General features: G+C 41.6%; 1 long non-coding RNA gene and 1 pseudogene across 1 annotated transcript; one reads left to right on the top strand and one right to left on the bottom strand.

Annotated features, from left to right (window-relative positions):
• Window positions 1-3,952: 3,952 nt before the first annotated feature.
• LOC123480035 (uncharacterized) lies at window positions 3,953-7,830 on the top strand. The gene is made up of 3 exons (XR_006655897.2): window positions 3,953-4,065; window positions 5,639-5,819; window positions 6,901-7,830. It is a non-coding gene; the product is annotated as an uncharacterized lncRNA (long non-coding RNA).
• Window positions 7,831-13,346: 5,516 nt separating this feature from the next.
• On the bottom strand, window positions 13,347-14,047 carry LOC112307088 (mediator of RNA polymerase II transcription subunit 4 pseudogene; annotated as a pseudogene).
• Window positions 14,048-21,800: the final 7,753 nt, after the last annotated feature.

The following is a 21,800-nucleotide window of genomic DNA, read 5'->3' as shown; positions in this document are numbered from 1 at the left end:
AGAACATTGTCTTTTGCCTTAGTATGTAACTTTTGGAACCCAACATTTGGGTACAATATGACTCTGGTGTAAACACTAAAATAATTCAATCTCACGGAAGAAGTGTAGGTATAAAACAACAGGTCAGTAAGCCAGGACAAATGGAATCGGGACACTGAAATGGCCACGCGGTTTACAGTCTTCTAGTGAGTCGAAAAATCCTATCTTCCCTGAGCAAGAACACTTAGTAGTAAATGGTTTACACTTCTCCTCCCCAACCAGAGGTAAATAGCTTAAATTACCCTACTCAGAGAGACAGATAACAGAAATCCAATTAGTGTCATTTGTGCCAACCACACCCAAGGACAGATGAAGTCAGGGACATAAATCTCATTTTGGCACATCAGCACATCAGCTGATGAATATTGAGATCCTCCCCTAAGGCTTCCCCTAAAATTCCAGCCTTTAGAAGTCAAATAAGAAGTCCTGGCTGGGTAGCTCAGTTGGTTAGAGCATTGTCCTGATACCCCAAGATTGTAGGTGCGATCTCAGTCAGAGCACATACAATAATCAAGCAATGAATGCATAAATAGATTAACAAATCAATGTTTCTCCCCTTCCCTCTCTCTCTGTAAAAATCAATGAATAAAAATTAAAAAGAAAACAGGTAAAAACCCTCAAGACAAAGACCCATCACCGGCTCTCTCTGGGGCACCCCCACGCCTTTCTTCCCTCTCAGGTATACATCTTTTCTCTCCTAAACTCTAAGGGTCCCCACAGGATTTGCAACCAGGGGAGCAATGGGCAGTGGCAACTTGTCCCAAGTTAACCTCATGAACCTGTCTCCAAGGCCCCCTTTTCTCTGACTTTTCAGTGAGCTAACACCAGCCCTGCCTTGGCTCACTCCTTTCACGTAATATTTCTAGAGAACCAATGCAGAGCACTGCCTAGGCTCTCTCCTGTTGCTTCTTCTACCTGAAGCCTTTACTTTGTTTCACTGTCTCCAGCTTTAGTACATGTCCTCTCGAAATCACCTGGATTTGTGTTGTGAAATCATTCCCGCATGAAGTCAAGAACCACATACTACTGGCCAGCCCAAGGCAGACCCACTCTGGCCCCGTCCTTTTCCACTTTAAATAAATAGTAAAGACCCCATCTGGACAGAGTGAAGCACTGTGGTAGGCAGAATAATGCCCACCCAAAAGATGTTCATATCTTAACCCCTAGAATTTGTGAATATGTTACCTTACGCAGCAAAAAGGACTTTGCAGATGTGATTAAATTAAGGCTCTAAAAATTTAAAGGTTATCTGGGGTTATCCAGATGGCCCAATGTAATCACAGGGTCCTTTTACATGAAAAAGGGAGGCGGTGGTAGATCAGAGCCAGAGAGAGACTGGAAAATGCTTCAAGGCTGGCTTTGCAAAATGGAACAAGAGCCCATGGATGAAGGAATGCAGGCAGCCCCTAGAAGCTGAAAAAGGCAAGGGGACATTTCTTGGGATTCTCCCTTAGGGTCTCCAGAAGGAACAGCCTTGCTAACACTCTGAGTTTAGTCCAAAAAAAAAAAATTGTTTTTTTGAACTTCTGACCTCCAGGACTATAAAATAATACATCTTGTTTTGTTTTAAGCCACTAAATTTATGGCACTTTTTCCCCCAAGAACAATAGAAAACTAATACAGAAACATATAAGAAAGTAGTCCAGAATGGGTGAACCATTGAGTATGAGGTGGAAACGAAATTGGAAAGGTCAGCAAAAGCAGGCAGAGCTTGCTAGGGCTTGTAAGGGTTAGGCTCAAGTCCACCTTATCCTTGGGTTGCCCTGAAGGATTATAAACTGGGGAATGACAAGATGAGATCTACATTTTAGGAAATTATATTTGATCTAACCCAGGGGTCAGCAAGTATTCCTGTAAAGAATCACATAATAGTTTATATTTTGTGGGCCATGTAGTCTCTGTTGAGTATTCATATTTGTTTTTTTAACAACCCTTCAAAAATGTGAAACCCATTCTTAGCTCCAGGGCCATAGCTTGTGCCGGGTCTGAGCTAATTGTAACAATCTTGTGTCCCACGCTCTCAGCTCCCCTTGCAGCTCTGTGTGGTGATGGGAGTTGGGGATCCAATTCTGGCTAAAGAAACATAAGGGAAAATCTCCCAAAGAACGTGTAGGAAAACTTTTGCTTTCCTAATGAAAAGATTAGGGACTGTCTTTCTGCTTTCTTCCTGCTATAAACACACATGTAATGCCTTATTTTACAAGGTGGATGTGACACTTTGGACTGGCTTAACTCTTGAAAGTCCTTGGGATTTAAAATGTTTTCCCTAAAATGCAAACCTGTAGTCAATTTAACTGTCTGTCCTAGGGCTAGTTGCTCAGCCACACAAAGACTGAATTTTTTTATATCTAAAATGAAAGTCCTAACAATACCTATTCCATCATATGTCAAGAGCATCGAATGAGAATCTGCATATACAAATTTTTTGAAAAAACGTTTTTTTGGTAAATTGTAAAAAACCCCAAAACTACACTAAGGTTAGCTGGGTGTTTATTTACACAGGCAGAGTAATGGGATTTCAAGTTGATCTTTGTAGAATGGGTAGAGATTAAACTGACAAAATAGAGAATAGGAGAAAGTATGTGGGAAGAATGGTAAAGAGCAATTAATCTAAACTAAATACAATAAAAGGAGAAACAAGAGAGGCATTCCTTTCAAAAGAATGATGCCACCATTAATATTATTATGTACTGTTTTTGAAAATTCTTCCAAATGCAGTAAGATATGAAATAGAAATAAAAGGAATGAGTATCAGAAGGAAGAAACAAAAATTACTATTTGTAAATTATGTCCTTTTAGTACTAGAAAACTAAAAGAACTGGTTGCAAATATTAAAACTGAAAAGAAGTGGTTACAAGTACTGACAGAGTTGGTAAAGTAGCTAGAAACATATTGATACAAAGAAGCAAAAGCATTTCTCTAAGGAGAGGGAGAAGAGTGAAATCTTGCCTACATGTGACTCTGACTACACTTAGCTTATACCTCCCAGTCAAGTGCATTGTCCAAACTAGATCTCCCTGTGGTCCTTCTCCTTCCTTCCCACCACCATCCCCTTCAGCCCACACTGACACTACTCTAAGGACAATCTCATGCATTACATATATTCATGTTAATTAGTATTCAGGAGAATAAATTTTATCTTAAAGATTCTGTGTTAACACTTTGGGTGGATCAGAATTCTCTGAGAAGTGTGCTTAAGAGAGCCCCTTTGTTGCCCTGTCTGGGGTGGCTCTGCGGATTGAATGTCGGCCTGCAAAAGAAAAGGTCACCAATTTGACTCCCAGTCAGGGCACATACCTGGGTTGCAGGCCAAGTCCCTGGTTGGGGGCACTTGAGAGGCAACTGATCAATGTATCTCTCACACATGGGTGTTTCTCTCCCTCTCTTTCTCCCTCTCTTCCTGTCTCTCTATAAATAAATAAAATCTTTAAAAAAAAAAAAAAGCCCCTTTGTAAAATGGAGGGTTTTTTCCTTTTTTTTTTGGCCCTGGCCAGCTAGCTCAGTTGGTTAGCATCGTCATGAGAGCCTGAGTTTGTGGGTTTGATCCCCAGTCAGGGCACATACAAGAATCAACCAATGAACGCATAAATAAGTAAAGCAATCTCTCTCTCTCCTCTCTCTCTCTCTCTCTTTTCCTCTCCCTCAAATGAATTTTTTTAAAAAGATTATTATAAACTGTTGGCGCTTATCTTTTGTTGACGCTTATCTCCCTTTCAGTTTCTTTTAGGTCTTACTTTCTTTCCATCCCTCCGGTAACTGTTGTGAAATACAATGACTTGTAGACTTTGGTGAGGTGCTTGCAATAAATGCCAGTCTGTCTGCACATGGAAGTAAATGGTTACTTCTCTCTCTTCTCCACCCATTTATCACCCAGACATTGGCTCTGGGGAAGGTTATCAGAGTTACAGAGCCACAGCCTCTCAGCTGGAACATTCCTCCCCTCAATCTATCTGCCTCGTCCACCAACACCTGCTGAGGATTTTATGGCCACAACCTGACTGCCTGGAGCTTTCTGCATTCAGATGGGTGAGCATGCTTAGATCTTTGCTAAGGGAAATTTTACCCTTTCTGGCCCCAAAGGGACTTTGGCCCAAAATTTAATTTGAAGTTGAAGAATGTTGTAGGGACTAAGCTGTGACAGAGAGCTGGGTGGCCAGAACAGAATGTGGGAGGTGGGTTGAAAAATGCCCCTCCCTTCCTCACTGTCATCAGGGCCTTCTTCCTGGGCCAAATTCAATACCAACAAAGATGCAAGGAAGGGCCTAAGCAAGGGGTAGGTGAGGGAATGTGATTCCTTTTGCTCTTCAGCTCAGCTGAGCCTTTGCCCTTTCATGCTGAGCACGGCAAGGCCAGGTAAAGGAGTGGGTAGGAAGTGTTACCAGGCTGGGTGGACTTGCCTGCTGGACCTCATATCCCCATGTACTGCCTGCTGGCATAGCTCCTGGCCCTGGCAGCAGTTTCCCCTATTATTAACATTGTACGTTATGAAAACTAAGAAACCAACCTTGGTATATTATTATTAACTAAACTCCAGACTGTAAGTCATTAGTTTTGACTAGGGTTTACTCAACTCCAAATTAGATTTCACCAGTTTTTTTCCCCCCCAACTAATGTCTTTTTTCTGTTCCAGTACCCAATCCAGTATGCTACACTGTATTTAGGGACCGATGTGCTTTTAACCATTCTATAAACCTCCTTCAGTGGCCATTTCCAACTCCATCCTTGTTTCTTCTAAGACCCCATTAAACATCAAAGGAGAAGAAGGAACCAGGATCCTAAGAACGCCAGCTCTAAAAGCCACCTCAGTATTTCTCATCAGTATTTCCTGAAGTGAAATTCCCAGAGCAGGAGTATGATAAAATACTGTTATTTAAGAAAAGAAGGGTTCTATAGTCACATGAGTTAAGGAAATGCTAGAAGCCAAATCCCTTCTTGAAGAGACAAAATACCCATCGTGACAAAATCTCTGAGAAGTCCTGCAACAAATCAGCCAGTTTAATTTGGTTTAACGGAACTTGTCTCAATTTTCCAGTCACTTGTGTAACACCTTCATGCCTTTTGCCACATCTGCAGACAGTCTGTACTATTACTGAATTAATCTTTTTCTTTAAGTCTGCTCACCTTTTAAAAGGAACATTTTTTTTTAAGAGAGAGAGGAAGAGAGAGATAGAAACAACGATTTGTTGTTCCAGTTATTTATGTGTTCATTGGTTGATTCTCATATGTGCCCTGACCAGGGATTGATCCCAAAACTTTGGTGTATCAGGACAATGTTCTAACCAACTGAGTTAGTACGTTTGATATCAAGGAATATTAGAATCACTTGCCAAAATTAATTAGAATTTTCAAAATGTTAATTTCAACCAAGAACTTCCTAAAGTCATCTCACCTGACACCAGTGGATGACAGTTTGGGAAATATGGGGTAAGAGAACTCTTTTCCATAACACCTGCTAACATCCTGGGGAGACGCTGGGGAATGCTCATCTCGTTGATCCACCTCTGAGGCCCAGAAGACCAGGAAATGGACTCGGGAAACTAACAGTAAAGCCCAGACTGAAATGAGAGACCTCTACCTCCCTCCTGTGTTCTTTCTACAGCCCTACTAAGCCTCTAACTTTCAGACATTTCCAGAGCACGGCTGAAAGAAGTTCCATGCGGTCATGTTTCGAATCCACATTTTGGATTTTAAACAGATTCTCATGCCCAGTTTGGACGGCTCCCTGTCTTCTTTCACTTCAGGAGGAGAACTTGGACCTGATTCTTTGTCAAAGGAAACAGGTACAAAGTATTTTCTGATTCCTAACTATTATTGCCGCCTACACTTCATCAACTCCCACCCACACACCAGGCGCCTGCACTTTGTACACTTCTTCCTGAAGTTATGTTATTTTAAATTTTAATTGTGTTTGAACAAGAGGGTGTGGCCAGAGAGGTGCCCACTGTTAATCAGTAATAGAGCCGCAGATACACAAGGTGCTCCCAGCTGCGCTGGGGACCCTTTGGCTTTCAGTCTTCCCCAAAATGGCCCCTGAAATGTGAGTGCTTGATTCCATTTATGCTCTCGGCTGTCTTCTCATCCCAAAAAGCTAGACCATGGGTGTCACTCTCCTCCTCTCCATTTGGCCAGTGCTTAATGCCTTGAGTGGATTAGACAACATAATGCTCACTAATCCTACCCCGGCTGTTTTCCAACATTCAGACCAGACAGAGCACCACTGGGCTTGATAATGGCCCCTGGAGTCATTCAGTCCTTTCTGCATTCAAAATACTGGGCACCTAGAATAAGCCTGTTTGTGCTGTGTTACGAATATTAATACAGAATTCTTACTCGTGTGCTAGTCACTCCTTATACATTATCTCGATCCCAGGACAACTCTTTGAGGAAGATACTCTTTTTACCATTTGAAGGTTAAGTAAACTATGGCTCAAACAACTTAAATACCTTTCCCAACTTTACATAAAAAATGTTAGATCTGAGATTTGAACCCAAGTGTATACTTAACACAAGAGCCTATACTCATAGCCATTACCCTATGCAGCTTCATTGGAAAGGGGCATGGTTTTCACCCTGAGCGAGTTCACGTATTTATGTTAGCTATTGTGAGGTCCTTTAAAAATCTCTGCCCTCTCTGGATGTGTTTCTATTTTTAATCTTTCTCTCCTGATAATTTATCACATTCTCCTTCTCACATTTAGGAGTTTGTACTGAATGTTGTGCTTCGGGGATGCTACATTGTGGAGCATCTGTATTTTGTTATCTTCCTTTAAAAAATGTTCAGACTTTTCTTTCCTTGGAGGTCATTTCATTTAATTTGGATTAGCTTGATCTTGTCAGAGCTTTCTTTTTTACTTTTTTTAGGGCTGGTCTGGAGTTCCCTCATTCCCGAACTAAAAAAGCCCTGTTCTTAAGGCATGGAACTTTGGGGATCCAAACATCAAGGTCTCTGGACTTTTTCTGGTCAGAACTCTGTGACCGCAGGGATCTCTGCTTTTACAACCCATACGTGGCTGTGTTTTCTCCCAGGCCTTGATGGACAGGTATTTTCCTGTGCGCACATACACCTCAGCACTCAGCCAAAGACTGGACTTCCAATAATGGAATGCCTTTGAACATTGTTTGAGCTACTTTTTTGTGTACATCTCTCTTCTCTTCTACCCTGCCTTGCAAATTACAGCCACTAGAGTAGTCTAGAAGCAGAAGAGGTAGTCTCTGCTTCCTTGCCTCAGCAACATCTTACGCTCTGCGTAGGCTCCACCTCCCTGTGTCCTGGTTTGGAAAAGGCATCCAGGCTGAAGTTGTGTTGAACATGGAGCTCGCCTCATATATTACTATTTTGTCAAAGATCACGGATAAGCACTGTCTGTTGTTCAATACCTAAAAACAGTTGCTTCATATATTTTGCTAATTTTATAGTTGTATAAGGTGGGAGAGTAAGTCTAATACAAATTACTCCATTATGGACAGACCTGGAAAGGCTGGACATTCTTCATATATATATATGTCTAATTTTTTTGCTGTATGTTTTGCTTACACATGATTTTTTCTTTTAAAAAACATTTAAGTTGCCCTGATTGACGTGTCTCAGTGGATTGAGCACTGGCCTGCAAACTGAAAGGTTGCTGGTTCAATTCCCAGCCAGGGCACATGCCTGGGTTACAGGCCAGGTCCCCAGTTGGGGGTGTGGGAGAGGCAACGAGCTGATGTTTCTCTCACACATCAATGTTTCTCTCTCCCTCTCTTTCTCCTTCCCTTCCTCTCTCTCTCTAAAAGTAAATAAATAAAAGAAAAATAAAAAGCATTAAAGTTGTCTTTGCTTGTTCTTTTGTTTTATTTCGTTTTGCCCCTGTACAATTTTTTTTTTTAATCCTCACCCGAGGATTTGTTTGTTTGTTTGTTTTTATTGATTTTAGAGAGGAAGAAAGAAAGTAAAAAAGAGAGACGGAGAGAGAGACGTGAGAAACAGCACTTGGTTGCTTCCAGTACACGCCCGACAGGGGAACGAACCCACACCCTAGGTATGTGCCCCAACCAGGGATTAAACGTATGACCTTTGGCTGTACAGGACAATGCTCCAATCAACTAAGCCACCTGGCTAGGGCCTCTCTACAGATTTTTAAGGTCTACATTCTACATTCTATCTCCATTCATTTACTAGTTATTCTTGAAAAGTTTAACATGCATACTTATATCAATAACTCTATAGTTCACATCTGCTTCTCTGCTAAATAATACAAAGATTTTAGAATATCTCTGAATCCTCCATTCCTAACTTATAAATTGTTATCCAGTATTTTCATTTAGCCCTTCCAAAAACATACAAATTAAGCATTATAACAATTACTTCATATAAAAAATGCTCATTTAATGTTATCTACAGGCTTACCAATTTCTTTGCTCACTATCACTCGTGGGATCTCAGGTCTTCATTCTGAGGTAATGTTTCTTCTAAAATAAGTCATTTTTTTAGAAGTTCTTTTGATGAAGTTCTGCTGTGGCAGATTCTCTCAGATATTAATCTCACAATAGCTTTATTCTGCCCTTACTCTTGAAAGGTAATTGAGCTAACACATAATTTGAAGTTGACAGTTACTTGCTAGTTCCAGGCTGATGGTTATGTTCCTTGAGCACTTTGAAGGTATTATCAATAAATATATATATTTTTAACTTGAATTGTAAAGTCTGCAATCAGTCAAATTGTCATTCGTTTATAGATACCCTTTTTCTCTTTGGCTGCTCTTAAAATAGTATCCTTGTGTTCTGGAGTTTAACTATAAAGTATCTAGGTCTAGAGTTCTTTTTATTTATCAAGTTTGTTATAAATGATGTTTGGGGGTATTTATCAATTTATATCCTTTGTCAGAATTTAAAAATTATCACCCATTAACTCACAATTTATCCCCCAGAAATGTATAAATTAGAATTATTATTCTATTTTCCATGTCTCTTAATCCCACTTTCATAATGTCCATCTCCTTGTTTCCCTGTAGTATGTTCTATGTGATTTATTTATGTCTAATTCCATTATATTCTTTTTTAAATGGATTTTATTTATTTACTTCTTAGAGAGAGGAGAAGGGAGGGAGAGAGGGAGAGAAACATCGATTGGTTGCCTCTCGCAGGCCCCCAGCTGGCAACAGCCCCACACTCCAGGCCTGTGCCCTAACAGGGAATCAAACCTTCGACTTTTTGGTTCACAGGTTGGCACTCAAACCACTGAGCCACAGCAGCCAGGGCAATATTCTCCTTATTTTTATATTTCACATCTAGTTTATTTGTGACCACCTCTTTACCATTTTGTGACATTCAATTTGAATTTAGTTTGTTTCATTCATTGTATTCTTATCTTCCACGTTTTATCTGCTGTTTAATCCATACCTTTATGATGTTTTAAGATGTCAACGATTATATTTTTAATTATACTATTTTATTTCAAAAATTTCCCGTTACTCAGGATAGTCTCTTGTTGCTTGATCAGTTTTGTAATTCCATTTTAAAATTTATTCCAGTATATTACACGTTATTTCATATTTTAATTTTATAATTTCAGTATCTGAAGACCGTGCAGGTCCACACCTGGCTGTTGCTCTGACTCTTAGTCACAGTGGCTTATTTTCTTTCACCTTTGCCGATCTCTGATTGTAAGATCATGGGCACAGGGCTGGGCAAACGCAGTGCTTACAGTGGTAAGTGCTTGAGTTTCTTCTTGTATTATCATTTATTAATTATTGTATTATTTTCCATATATACACCATATGAACAACTTATCTTTGGGGATCCCACAGGCCTAAATTGGGGACTTTTTTTATTCCTCTGTAGGCACCACCAGGAACTACCATCCTGGGACTACTTTCAATTTTTTCAAATATCTTTCCATATTTAGGAATCTCAGGTTCAAAAAGCCTATTTGGAACTCGGATCAGTTGGCACACTGATACACCCGCCGTGACCCTTAGGGCAATATGACCTCCAGGTTTCTTGCTACTCGTGCTCCCATCCTGGTTTCAGTACTTTTTTTAGGGACCCTAGAAGATTTTTTCTTTATTTATTGAAACTCCCATGATATATTAAAAAGTTGACCTCTTCCGGAATCTCCTTGTTTGGGAGTCACGGATGCCTTACAGTGTCTGGCCTCCCACAGTGACAGAAGTCAAAGGCCTCAAACCTGCCCCTTTTCCCTTTTCTTTGAAAATTGATTCATGTGTATGTCAGGATAGTGACAGTAAATAAGGTAAAATATGCATTTGAAAATTCAGATATATATTCTAAAAGAGTGAAATCACAATAAATGGGGTATCGTATACATCTGAGTAAAGATTCAGATATAAATGTGAAAGGAAAGCATAACACAGTATTTACAGTAGCAGGGGACTGAAAACTAAAATAGGTAAGAGTTGATGACCTTAGAGGGAGTGCTGAATGACAACCAGGACCTATAGATACTTTTGCCCTGGAGACACTTACTGACTATGGGTGGAGGCTGAGAGTCCAGGGCTGGCCCTGGAGCAGAAGGTCCCAGGGTAAGGAACAGGGGAATCAGCAGTTTTGGTATACATGTGGGGCTGTAGGGAGACAAATTGGATATATAGCAGGGCTTAAATGGAGGCATCTAGTCTTAATATGCCCTTAAGTTATGGGCCAAATTTAAAAAAAAAAAAAGCAAGCCCTGGCTGGCATGGCTCAGATGCTTGGAGCTGGAGCTTCTTCCCATAGATCCAAAGGACTTGGGTTCGATTTCCGGCCAGGGCACATACCGAGGTTGCAGGTTTGATCCCAGCTGGAGTGTGTATGAAAAGGCAACCAATCAATGTTTCTCTCTCCCTTCCTCTCTCTCTAAAAGCAATGAAAAAATGTCCTCAGAGAGGATTAAAAAATAATAAAATGATAATATGGCTAATTTTGAAACCAGAAAAGCCAGTATTCATGCTGCCTGTCACCTCCCAGACCCAGTAAGCAGAGACAGGGATTAAATCTTTACAGGTACTTTATTCAGATGGTCAGGATCTGAGAAGACAGCAGGTTTGTACCCTAACAGATTATCTTAAATCCCATTTTAAACTGACCCTTTTTATATAAAGAAGGAAAGTGTAGGTAAGGGGTTTGGAATTCAGGGGAAAAGTGAATCAGATAAAAGCTGCAGCATTCTTTCATCTTTGCCCTGGGTGGTGGTCTTTATCTGTGTCCTGGACGCAATACACACATTGATAACTGATCTTATTAGCTATTACCTGAAACTGAAATTTTTCCAATATTTGAGTCTCCCATCATTCCTCCACTGTTAGTTTAAACCAGGGGTGTCCAAACTTTTGGTGTCTCTGGACCACACTGCAAGAAGAGTTGTCTTGGGCCACACATTAAAAACACAAACACTAATGGCAACGGATGAGCAAAAGAAAGGTTTTAAGTAAATTTACGATTTTGTGTTGGGCCACATTCAGCCTGTGGGGCGCGGTTAGACACTCCTCATTTAAACCGCCTTATATCTATGAGTTCATTTTCATGTGGAAGTACCTATTTTGTTGTTGAGCGTGTGTCTAAGCATTAGACTGTCTGGTAGGGGGCTTAGGAATACATGTAATTGCAGATCCACATGAGGGCCACATTGTAGCAACAACAAGCTACAATAAAGCGCAAAACAGTTTCTAGCACAGTTGGCAAAAGTTGCACACTCTCCAGCTGGGGCTACATTAGTGACTTTTAAGGAAAACATTTCCCTGTCCTTTAGCGTTACCACAGGTCCCCAATTATAAATATCAGAGCAGGTTATTTTCTTATCGATATGTTTAAACAAAGTATAATTTCAAAGCCTTTCTGGGAGTACAAACACCTATAAGACATGTAGTCAGCATACCTTCCTCCTGCAAGACAACATTCAGAAAGTTTAGAACATTTTTGCTAAATATACCCAAATATTTTCACCTCATTTGAAAGGAACAAGTTCTCCATAACATGGGGTTAAACAAAAAGTAATGAAAAGAATATGTCATTGTTTCCAAAAGATGGCTTTCAGAGCTTCTTGAGGTTCAGTAGTCCATTGTGCCTCCGGTGATTTCCTTACTCTGGTGTGAAGAATCCAAGGTTTTTTATCTCTGCCAACTTCACCATGGTGGGGGGTGGTGAGGAGTATGTCCCAGGGTTCGGTCCTCTTTTCTTCTAGTTGGCTTTCTGGAGGTGCTGTCATCCAAGACTTGAGTGGTACCTCATCTCCAGGCTCCAAGGAATGTAGTGAGCCCAAAGGGGAGAGGTCTCTAATGTAAGCAAAGTCATTAATTACAGCTAACTTCTGGTTTAAATATTGCACAGTTCTTTACCTTCACTTCTTGATCTGTATACATATCTCCCGCCCCAATCACAGCCTGAAATGGTGGCTTGTACACAGTTTCATGAAGACTCCACTGAAGCCCACTTTGAGGAGCCACCCTTATCCTGAGCAGGGCAGTAGGTAAAGCCTGATCCCAATGGAGATGAGTTTCTTGGCACAGCTTGGCTCTATTTTTTTTCAAGGTGTGATTCATCTTCTCTACCTTCCCAAAGCTTGAGATCTCCATGCTGTGTGGCACTGCCACTTGATTCCTAGAAATTTACTAACCTTCCCTGTAATTTCTGAACCAAAAGCAGGTCCAGTATCACTACGCATGCTGCTGGCGAGGAATTATTTCCTTCAGTAAGTCTTTCACTACCTCAAGGATTTCTCCAGTCTAGTAGGATAGGATTCTACCCATCCTGAAAAAGTGTCAACAAAGACTAGCAAATATTTCCATCCTTGGCCTTTGGCATCTGAATAAAGTCTATTTGCCAGTCCTCAAATGGCCTCTGTACTTGGTATTGTTTCCTTTCTTTCTTTTGATGGGGATCTGTCTTGGGGTTGTTCTTCTGGCACACCACCCATCTAGCAATTACTTTTCATATAGCATTAGAAATTCCAGTACTTGTGAGCCATAATTTAACATACATGGTTTGTGAGTTCCTTACGTAGTGAGTGGCCTTATGCAAACACTTCATGACTGGCTCTTCTAACAGTTCAAGAGGCGGTATAACTCCCTTCTCATTCTTTCTCCTTCCACTCTCGGGACCTTCTTCATCAAAACCTCAGCTCTCAGCTTTCCCTAAGTCTGCAGTTGAATATTGAGAGTCAAATTGTGACAAGCCTAAAATAGGTACCAAAGGCATTATAAACATTCCTTTTCTATTTTCTTTTTTGCTTTAAAAAGAAAGTCCACTGTGATTTTTAATGGGGGGGTACAATTCCCCTACAGCCAATATGGCCTGGCTCTTTTTATAGGCTTGCTATTTTTTGAGAAACACTTCTATAGCATTCGATTCTGTATGCTTTTTGAATCAGACTCACTGCTACTGCTCGAGGAGTCTGCTGACATCACCTCGACATCATCTTCATTTTCTTTATGGTACCCTGGAGGTTCCGACAAAAAGTCACTGCTGTGACTTGGTGGTAATATATTCGTTGCCATATCACCTGACTGCCAGGCATACTGTGGCTCAAGGACATCTGGCGATCTGCCTGAGGCCAGTGCATCCCCAGGTAAGTGACCGCTCACACCATTTGTGGGAGGATTGTTCATTTGACCCATAATCCACTTCTCCTCTCTAAATCAGTTGGGTACGGTCTCTGTGGGTCCCCTGGAACCCAGGCCAGTGGGGTGCACACAGCATCACTTGCACTAATCCTATGTGCATACCTAATTATTTCTTCAGAGGAGATAGCACCTTTTCTTGCCTTTTCTATTGATTTCAGTTTTTCTTTTGCTTGTTATACAGCTATTTCGAGTATCTGTTCATCTTCCTTTAGCTGTTTTTGTAGTTGCTGAATATCACTGTCTCTCTTCGCAACCTCTTTTTCTAAAACTTGCATTTCGTGATGGATTTTTCCCTGATTAAATGCCAGTTTCATTAGTTTTTGAAATTCCCCATCCCTGTGAATTAACAACTCCAGCACCTGGTGTTCCTCTCCAGCCTGTAACAACTTTTGGCTTCTCGAAATTGCCAGCATGTCTATGAGTTCCCTCCACAAGACCTCCAGGTCTTCTGGTGCCGACGGTGCTGCTCCGGAGTGCTGCCCCCCCAGCCCAACGAGGACGCCGCCACAGGCCCACTGCGGCTTCCATAAACGTTCCTTTAGCGGCCTCTTTTGTTGCTCCATCAGCCAGATTGTTCCCTCTAGCCACTTCAGTATCCTCTTTCAGTATCCTCTTCCCGGGCAGTGCGTAACTGCCACCTAAAAAGGTACCCAAACAGTCCCTAATAATTTTAAAATTTCTGCTGCATGCCTAATCTCCTTTTTATTGGAGGTTAATGGTTCTTTCTCCTTCCAGATTGAACCTTGTGGTTGCAAAATTAGGAAAGCTTACCTTGAGTCGATACACATTCACTCTCTTTTCGTGTGACAATTCTAGTGCCCTTGTCAATGCAATCAGTTCAGCTTTCTGAGCAGAGGTTCCTGGCAGCAAGGCCTTGACCTCAACTACTCCTTCAAGAGTCACAACTGCATACCCAGCCTTTCTGTTTCCTTTGTCCATATAACTGCTTCCATCTGCATAGGCAGTTGAGTCTGCCTCTTCTAGAGGATGGTCCTGTCAATCAATTCTGCTAGAATATACTTCATCAATTACCTCAGCACAGTCATGTATTAGCACAGCCGAGTCAGGCTCCTAGAGAAGAGAGGCAGGATTTAACCTAGAGTTTTGAGGGAGATGTTGCGATTGTCAAGAAGAATGGCTTGGTACCTGCCCCTTCTTCCAGCAGTGAGCCACAAATTTCCCTTTTGCTCCAGTAGGCTCAACACTTGGTGGGGTGCATAAACAGTGATAGGCTGTCCCAAGGCAAAATTTCAGCTTCCTGTCAAAGCTCGCAGGTGGCTGCCACAGGTCTCAAGCAGACTGGCCACCCCATGGACTGTGTGATTTAGTTTCCTCGACAGGAAACTAAAGTATGCGGTGGGTTGCGAAATGTCACTACGCATTTGGGTGAGGACTCCTGGGGCAAATCCCTGCCTTTCATGAAGGTATAATTGAAAGGGCTTTAGCAGGTGTGGAAGCTCCAAGGCTGGTGCAGAAGCCAGGTGCGCCTTCAGAGACTCAAAAGCCTGGGTGCACTCCTTCGTCCATTCTAAAGGGATAGGCTCTGGTCCTTTCAGAGTTTTTCCCCTTTAACAGATCTAATGTAGAAAACGGAGTGTGTGCCCATAATATCCAGCAGGCTGGCCCTCTGGCCCTACACCCACTGGAAGTCTCTGCAAAGGATTGCCCTGCCCTGCTGGTAGGGGCTTATCGTCCACCGAATTTGGTTCCCTAGTAGGTTTGAGACAGCAGGACCAGTCCAGGCTCACTTTCCCAGCTCCCTCAGCCAAGTAAGGAGGAAGATCCCCCTGGCTGGAGGCGGGTGGGAACCCTGACCATACATTCAGCGGCCATATCTAGATATTCCTGGGCTCTCTCCTCGGAGCTTCTGCTGTCTTTCACAGGTATATTCCCTTTTCTTTGGACCATTACTCATTTCCTTTTAATCCTGCTTCCTTTACATGATTATGTAAACTCATGAAAGTTTCTAGGTAAGGCATTTTGTCCCACTTCCCTGATCTTTGACAAAACAACTCTGGTTACAGTATAATACAGTAATTTAAAGACCCATTCAGCGGCCAGCGCTCTCCTGAGTCTAGATTATATAATACATAAGCCAAACAGTATTACAACAAAAACCTCTTTCTTTTCAGTCATAGGTTTATAAGCATAGGTTGACCAAGCAGCCAAAACTTGCCCCAGAGGGCTGTTTCCCGGAATGGAGGCTCTCCCCCAATTCTACCAGACAGAGGTCCGAATGTCACAAAAACCGGAAGATACATTAATTAAACCAGAAGACACCTTTTTACCAGGCAGAGCTCTGTAAACCAGAAGACACCTTAATTTCTGATGATCTAAATTGTGACCCGGGACTGGAACCTGAACCAGAAAGTGCAGTGATTCAGTGAAAAAGTGAAGACGACGGGAGGTGCCGAGAGTCAGAGGAGGAGAGTGTCCCGTGAAATCACTTGGCAGCTGCTAGGGAGTCTTCCAGTCCATACCCCCAGGCCCCCCAGTCCAGGCAGCCAGTGGGACTCCCCGCCCAACACCCAAACTTCCTGGGGAATCACAAAGTCTGCCCCAGAGCTAAGTTGCCAGAATATGAAACTGGAAAAGCTGGTGTTTGTGCTGCCTGTCACCTACCAGACCCAATAAGCAGACACAGGGATTGAATCTTTATGGCTGCTTTATTTAGATGGTTGGCGATCTGAAAAGAGGACGGGTTTGTACCCTAATAAACCATCTTAAATTCCACTTTAAACTGACCCGTTTTAGAAGGAGGAGAAAAGTGTAGGTAAGGGGTTTGGAATTCAGGGAAAAAGTTAATCCGATAAAAGCTGCAGCATTGTTTCATCTGTGACCTGGGTGGTGGTCTTTATCTGTGTCCTGGGCAGTGGCGTCTCACCCAGGAGCACAATGGCTCAGATACGATCTAATTGCTCAGATGGAGGACTCCTGAGGCACAAAGGTGAAACTGCTTAAGGCCTCCTGGAGTCCAGATGGGTCACACCTTCAGTTCCTGAAACAACAGCTTTTTACATACATTGATTACTAAGCTTATTAGCTATTAACCTGAAACTAAAATTTTTCCAACACTGGAGTCCCCCATCAATTTTTGATAAAGAAGAGATATGTGACACATTTTGAAGCTGCTTGGGATGGGAGACTGAACAGTCAAACTGAAAACCTCGCTAAGGGCAGAACTTAATCTCCAGGAAACAAAACTCCTGTTTTGCAATTAAAAGCCCTAAACCCTGAGTGGTGTGGCTCAGTGGGTTGGGCATGGGCGTCTTGCAAACAGAAGGGTTGCTGGGTCGATTCCCCATCAGGGCACATGCCAGGGTTGTAGGCCAGGTCCCCAGCTGGGGGAGTGAGAGAGGCAGCCAATCGATGTTTCCCTCCCACACTATTTCTCTCCCTCTCTCCCTCCCTTCCCCTCTCTCTAAAAATAAATAAAATCTTTAAAAAAAAAAACAAACACAAAGCCCTAGAAGGTCATTCCCTAGGAAAGAGAACAAGTTAGAGCTAGGCTGAAGCTAAAAGAAAACTATAATCCGTGTTACAACGTCCCCAACAGCCCAGGGTCCCCACAATAGCAACCCCCACCTTTTAAATCCAATTATAATCCAATAAAGGCTCAAAGCCCCTACCCATCAATACTGGTGTACCTTTCCACACCCTGAACCTCTCTTTTTTGGGGGAGTAAATAAAAACTTTACTCTCTACACTTTCTTCTCTTTGTGAATTTTCCTTTTTTTTAGAGATTTTATTTATATTGGAAGTGGGTGGGGAGGGGGAAAGTGGTGGTAGGAAAATGGAGACAACTGTATTCAAATATTAATAAAAGATGATTAAAAAATAAAAGTAATTGTCTTTTTTAAAAAAGATTTTATTTATTTATTTATTTATAGAGAGAGAGGAAGGGAGGAAGAAAGAGAGGGAGAGAAACATCAATGTGTGGTTGCCTCTCACACACCCCCTACTGGGGACCTGGCTGTAACTCAGGCATGTGCTATAACTGGGAATCGAACCGTGACCTTTTGGTTGGAAGTCCAGTGCTCAGTACACTGAACCACACCAGCCAGGGCTCTATGGTTCTTTATACAAAATATCTGGCAACAATTTCTGGACATGCGAAGACCAAACCATAAGACAAATGGACCACAACTATAACTGAGATTTCAATACTCTTCTAGAGTATGTTACTCTTAATTCAGTAATTAAGCAGATTCCATAATTAAGAAAATAAGACCTTCTCATGTCTGCGCCGTGGAGAGGCCTGCAGAGGCTCTCTTCTGCCACCCACGACTACTACTGCTCTGCCTGTTCCACTTCTGATGGGGGTCTCAAAAGTTTTAGTTTAAGTAATAGTTTAGTTTATGACTTTTAAATGCAAAACAGGAGTTTTGTTTTCTGGAGATTAAGTTCTGCCCTTAGTGAGGTTTTCAGTTTGACTGTTCAGTCTCCCATCCCAGGCAGCTTCAAAATGTGTCACATATCTCTTCTTTATCAAAAATTGATGGGGGACTCCAGTGTTGGAAAAATTTTAGTTTCAGGTAATAGCTAATAAGCTTAGTAATCAATGTATGCAAAAAGCTGTTGTTTCAGGAACTGAAGGTGTGACCCAGCTGGACTCCAGGAGGCCTTAAGCAGTTTCACCTTTGTGCCTCAGGAGTCCTCAAGCAATTATGATGGTATCTGAGCCATTGTGCTCCTGGGTGAGACGCCCACTGCCCAGGACACAGATAAAGAACACAGATAAAGACCACAGCCCAGAGCACAGAGGAAAGAATGCTGCAGCTTTTATCGGATTAACTTTTTCCCTGAATTCCAAACCCCTTACCTACATTTTTCTTCTCCTTATAAAAAGGACCATTTTAAACTGGAATTTAAGATGGTCTGTGAGGGTACAAACCGCCATCTTAGGTCACTGGCCATCTGAATAAAGCGCCCATAAAAATTCAGTCCCTATGTCTGCTTATTGGGTCTGGTAGGTGACAGGCAGCACAAACACTGGCTTCTCCGGTTTCACTTCCATGAATAGCTCCTGTGGAAGTGTGGAATATCCTGGGGACGTCATCCTGGTCTCCCCAAGGCTCAACCAGGTCACAGTGGGCAAGCTTCTTTTTTGGAAAGTCCACTCCCCCATTCACGGCCACAGTGTTGGAGCGCCCAGAGCACACGGAGTCTGCCCAGCACTGAAGCAGCACGATCACCTGTGACCTGGCTAAGGAAGCCACAAGGAAGCAGCCCGGCAGCCAGCACAGCAAAGCCAATGCGGGTCTCTCCCACCCCCTTCCTGATTGGCCACCACCAGCCACCAGACTTCCAGAGGCACTAGGCGCTTTTGAGCCCCTCCCCTAACCTACCTCTTTTCCCCCTTCCCCATCCTCACTCTACCCCATAGACTTGGCAGGCTGCAGCAAGCAGTAACAGTTGGGTTCTTTTATATCGAAACAGCAAAACACCAAAAAGGAAGTTGAGAGAGCCCAGCTCTTTACTATATATATTAGACCATGTATATATATTAGATTCAAGCAAAATAAACAACCTATTTGACTCCATCCAACAATAGAAAAATATACATTCTTCTCCGAAGTACATTTAATATTACCAAGCCTGACCATATTCTGGGCCATAAAACAAATTTCAATAAATTTAAGGCTTAAAATCATACCTTATATTCTCTGACTGCCAAGGGACAAAACTGGAAATCATTAATGAATATCTACAGGAAAACTAATTTTTGAAACAAAATAACACAGTTAACACACTTTTAAATAACCATGGGTCAAAGAAGAAATCAAAAGGGAAATTAGAAAACACTTTGCACTTAATCAAGCTAAAAATACAACATATCAAAGTTTGTGGGAAGCCTCCAGAACTATGAGAAAATGAAATTCTGTAGTTTAAGCCGCCCAGTCTGTGTGTAGTATTTTGTTATGGCTGCCCTAGCACATGAATATAAACCCCACACTGGAAATAACCTAAATGCCCATCAACAGATAAATGAATAAACACATTTGGCAGATGTCATCCTGATGGCAAAGTTAGCATCACCTCACAATAGGTCATATTGACATCATCTACTCCCTGACATGATGCACGGAGAAAAAACGTCTCATCTGTGGCCTCCCTCCCCAAGTCCCAATGAGACAAGCTAGTAAACCAGGACAAATGGAATAAGGAAACTGAGACAGTTAAACAGACAAACAGTTTACATCGTCTAATACATCGCAAAATCCTGTCTTCCCTAACCAAGGACAGCTAAGAGTTGGGGCCCTGGCCAGGTAGGCAGCTCAGCTGGTTAGAGCATCATCCTGACACACCAGGGTTGCGGGTTTGATCCTTGGTCAGGACACACAGAAGAATCAACAAATGAATGCATAAATAAGTGGAACACCAATTAAATGTTTCTTTCTCTTTCTCTCAAATCAATAATTTTTTTTTAAAAAAGTAAATGGTTTACACTTCTCCCAAATCAGAAGGTAAGTAGTTTAAATTCCCCTATGCAAGGAAATAGATAATGAAAATCCAATTAGTGCCCAGTTGTGCCAACCACACTGAAAGACAGATAAGTCAGGGGAAAAAATCTCATTTTGGCCCTGGCTGGTGTGACTCAGTGGATTGAGTGCCAGCCTGCAAAACTGAAATGTCACTGGTTCAGTTCTTTGTCAGGGCACATGCCTGGGTTGGGGACCAGGTCTGCATTTGGGGGTGAACAAGAGACAACCAATTGATGTTTCTTTCCCTCTCTTTCTCCCTCCCTTCTCCACTCTCTGAAAATAAATAATTAAAAATCTTTTTAAAAAATCTCATTTGGAATCATCAGCATAAAGCTGATGAATATTCTATTGAAATCCTCCCTAAGACCTCCCCTTAACTCCCAGCCTTTAAACCCCTCAGGAACCAGCTCCCAGCTCTCCCACTCACTAGCGCCTTTCCTTTCCCCTCGTCTTCCTCCCAGCCGTGTTACCTTTGCTTTTCTTTCTCCCAAGCTCCAAGAGCCTGTCTTTTGCTTCTGTAACTTGTCTCCGGAGACTTATGCAGCCCAGCTGGCTCCCTTCTACTACCTCTGTAACTTTGTAACTAAATTTCTCATATAATTTGAGCTTTTGGCTCTGAATTCTCACTTTGCCCAACTTCAAACCTAACAACTGAGGTCCAACTTCGCCTGTAACTGCTGCTGCCACTTTGCTGCCAACATCACCGGTGACACCGTAACCCCAGTCTACTCATGACACCAGATCAGACAAATCCCAACTGAGGGACCTTCTAAAAAATGCCTGACTAGGACTCTTCAAATATTTAAAAGTCATGAAAAGCAAGAAAAGACTGTCACAGACTGGAGGAGACACTGACCAAATGACTGGACGCTGGAACAGAAAAAGGGCATTAATGGAAAAACTTCTGAAATTTAAATAAAGTCTATTTAATTTACATTTAGTTAATAGTATTGCTTTAAAGTTAAATTTTTAGTTTTGACAAATGTACCATGATCACGTTAACATTAAAGGTAAGCTCAAGGAAAGATATTATTCTCTTTGCCAACTTTTCTACAAATCTAAACTTATTCTAAACAAGAAGTTATTTTTTAAAAATTGCATTTAGGAACCAGCATTAAACACAAAATGAAATTGTTTAAAATATCCCACTTATCATCAACAATCAAATACTTAGAAATAAATGTAGTGAAAGATATGTGAAACTCTGCATTGAAAACTACTGAATATTATAGTGATCAATTTTTAAAGGCCTAAATAAATAGAAAAATAGATCATGTTCATGTAAAATTATTTGTTTGAAACATTTGACATCGATGAATCCTAATAACTTAGCAAGCTCTATGTATAGAGCTTATAGCAAGCTCTTTTTCTTTTATAGAAGTAGACAATGAGGATCAGAGAATTGAGTGATTTGTTGAAGGTCATAAAGCAAATTGATTACCAAAGATGTCCAATAGATTTCAAAGGTTTAATGATGACTGTGATCCTCGACTTTCTGAAAGGGTGATAGATCAAAGAACTGACCAATAGACTTTTCCAGAATTAATAGTGTCAGACAGCAGGAAAGAGCATTTGCGCAGCAACATCATCTGTTTGGAACACCAAGAGTTCATTGGCCTCATTAACACTGTACATGCAGAACAGTGTCTGTCAAGAAGAATCTGACTGAAAAAAAATCTGA

Source organism: Desmodus rotundus, chromosome 4, assembly GCF_022682495.2.
Source record: "Desmodus rotundus isolate HL8 chromosome 4, HLdesRot8A.1, whole genome shotgun sequence".
Lineage (NCBI taxonomy): Eukaryota > Metazoa > Chordata > Mammalia > Chiroptera > Phyllostomidae > Desmodus > Desmodus rotundus.
The sequence above is the reverse complement of the archived record's forward strand: the minus strand, read 5'-3'. Positions and strand labels throughout refer to the sequence as shown.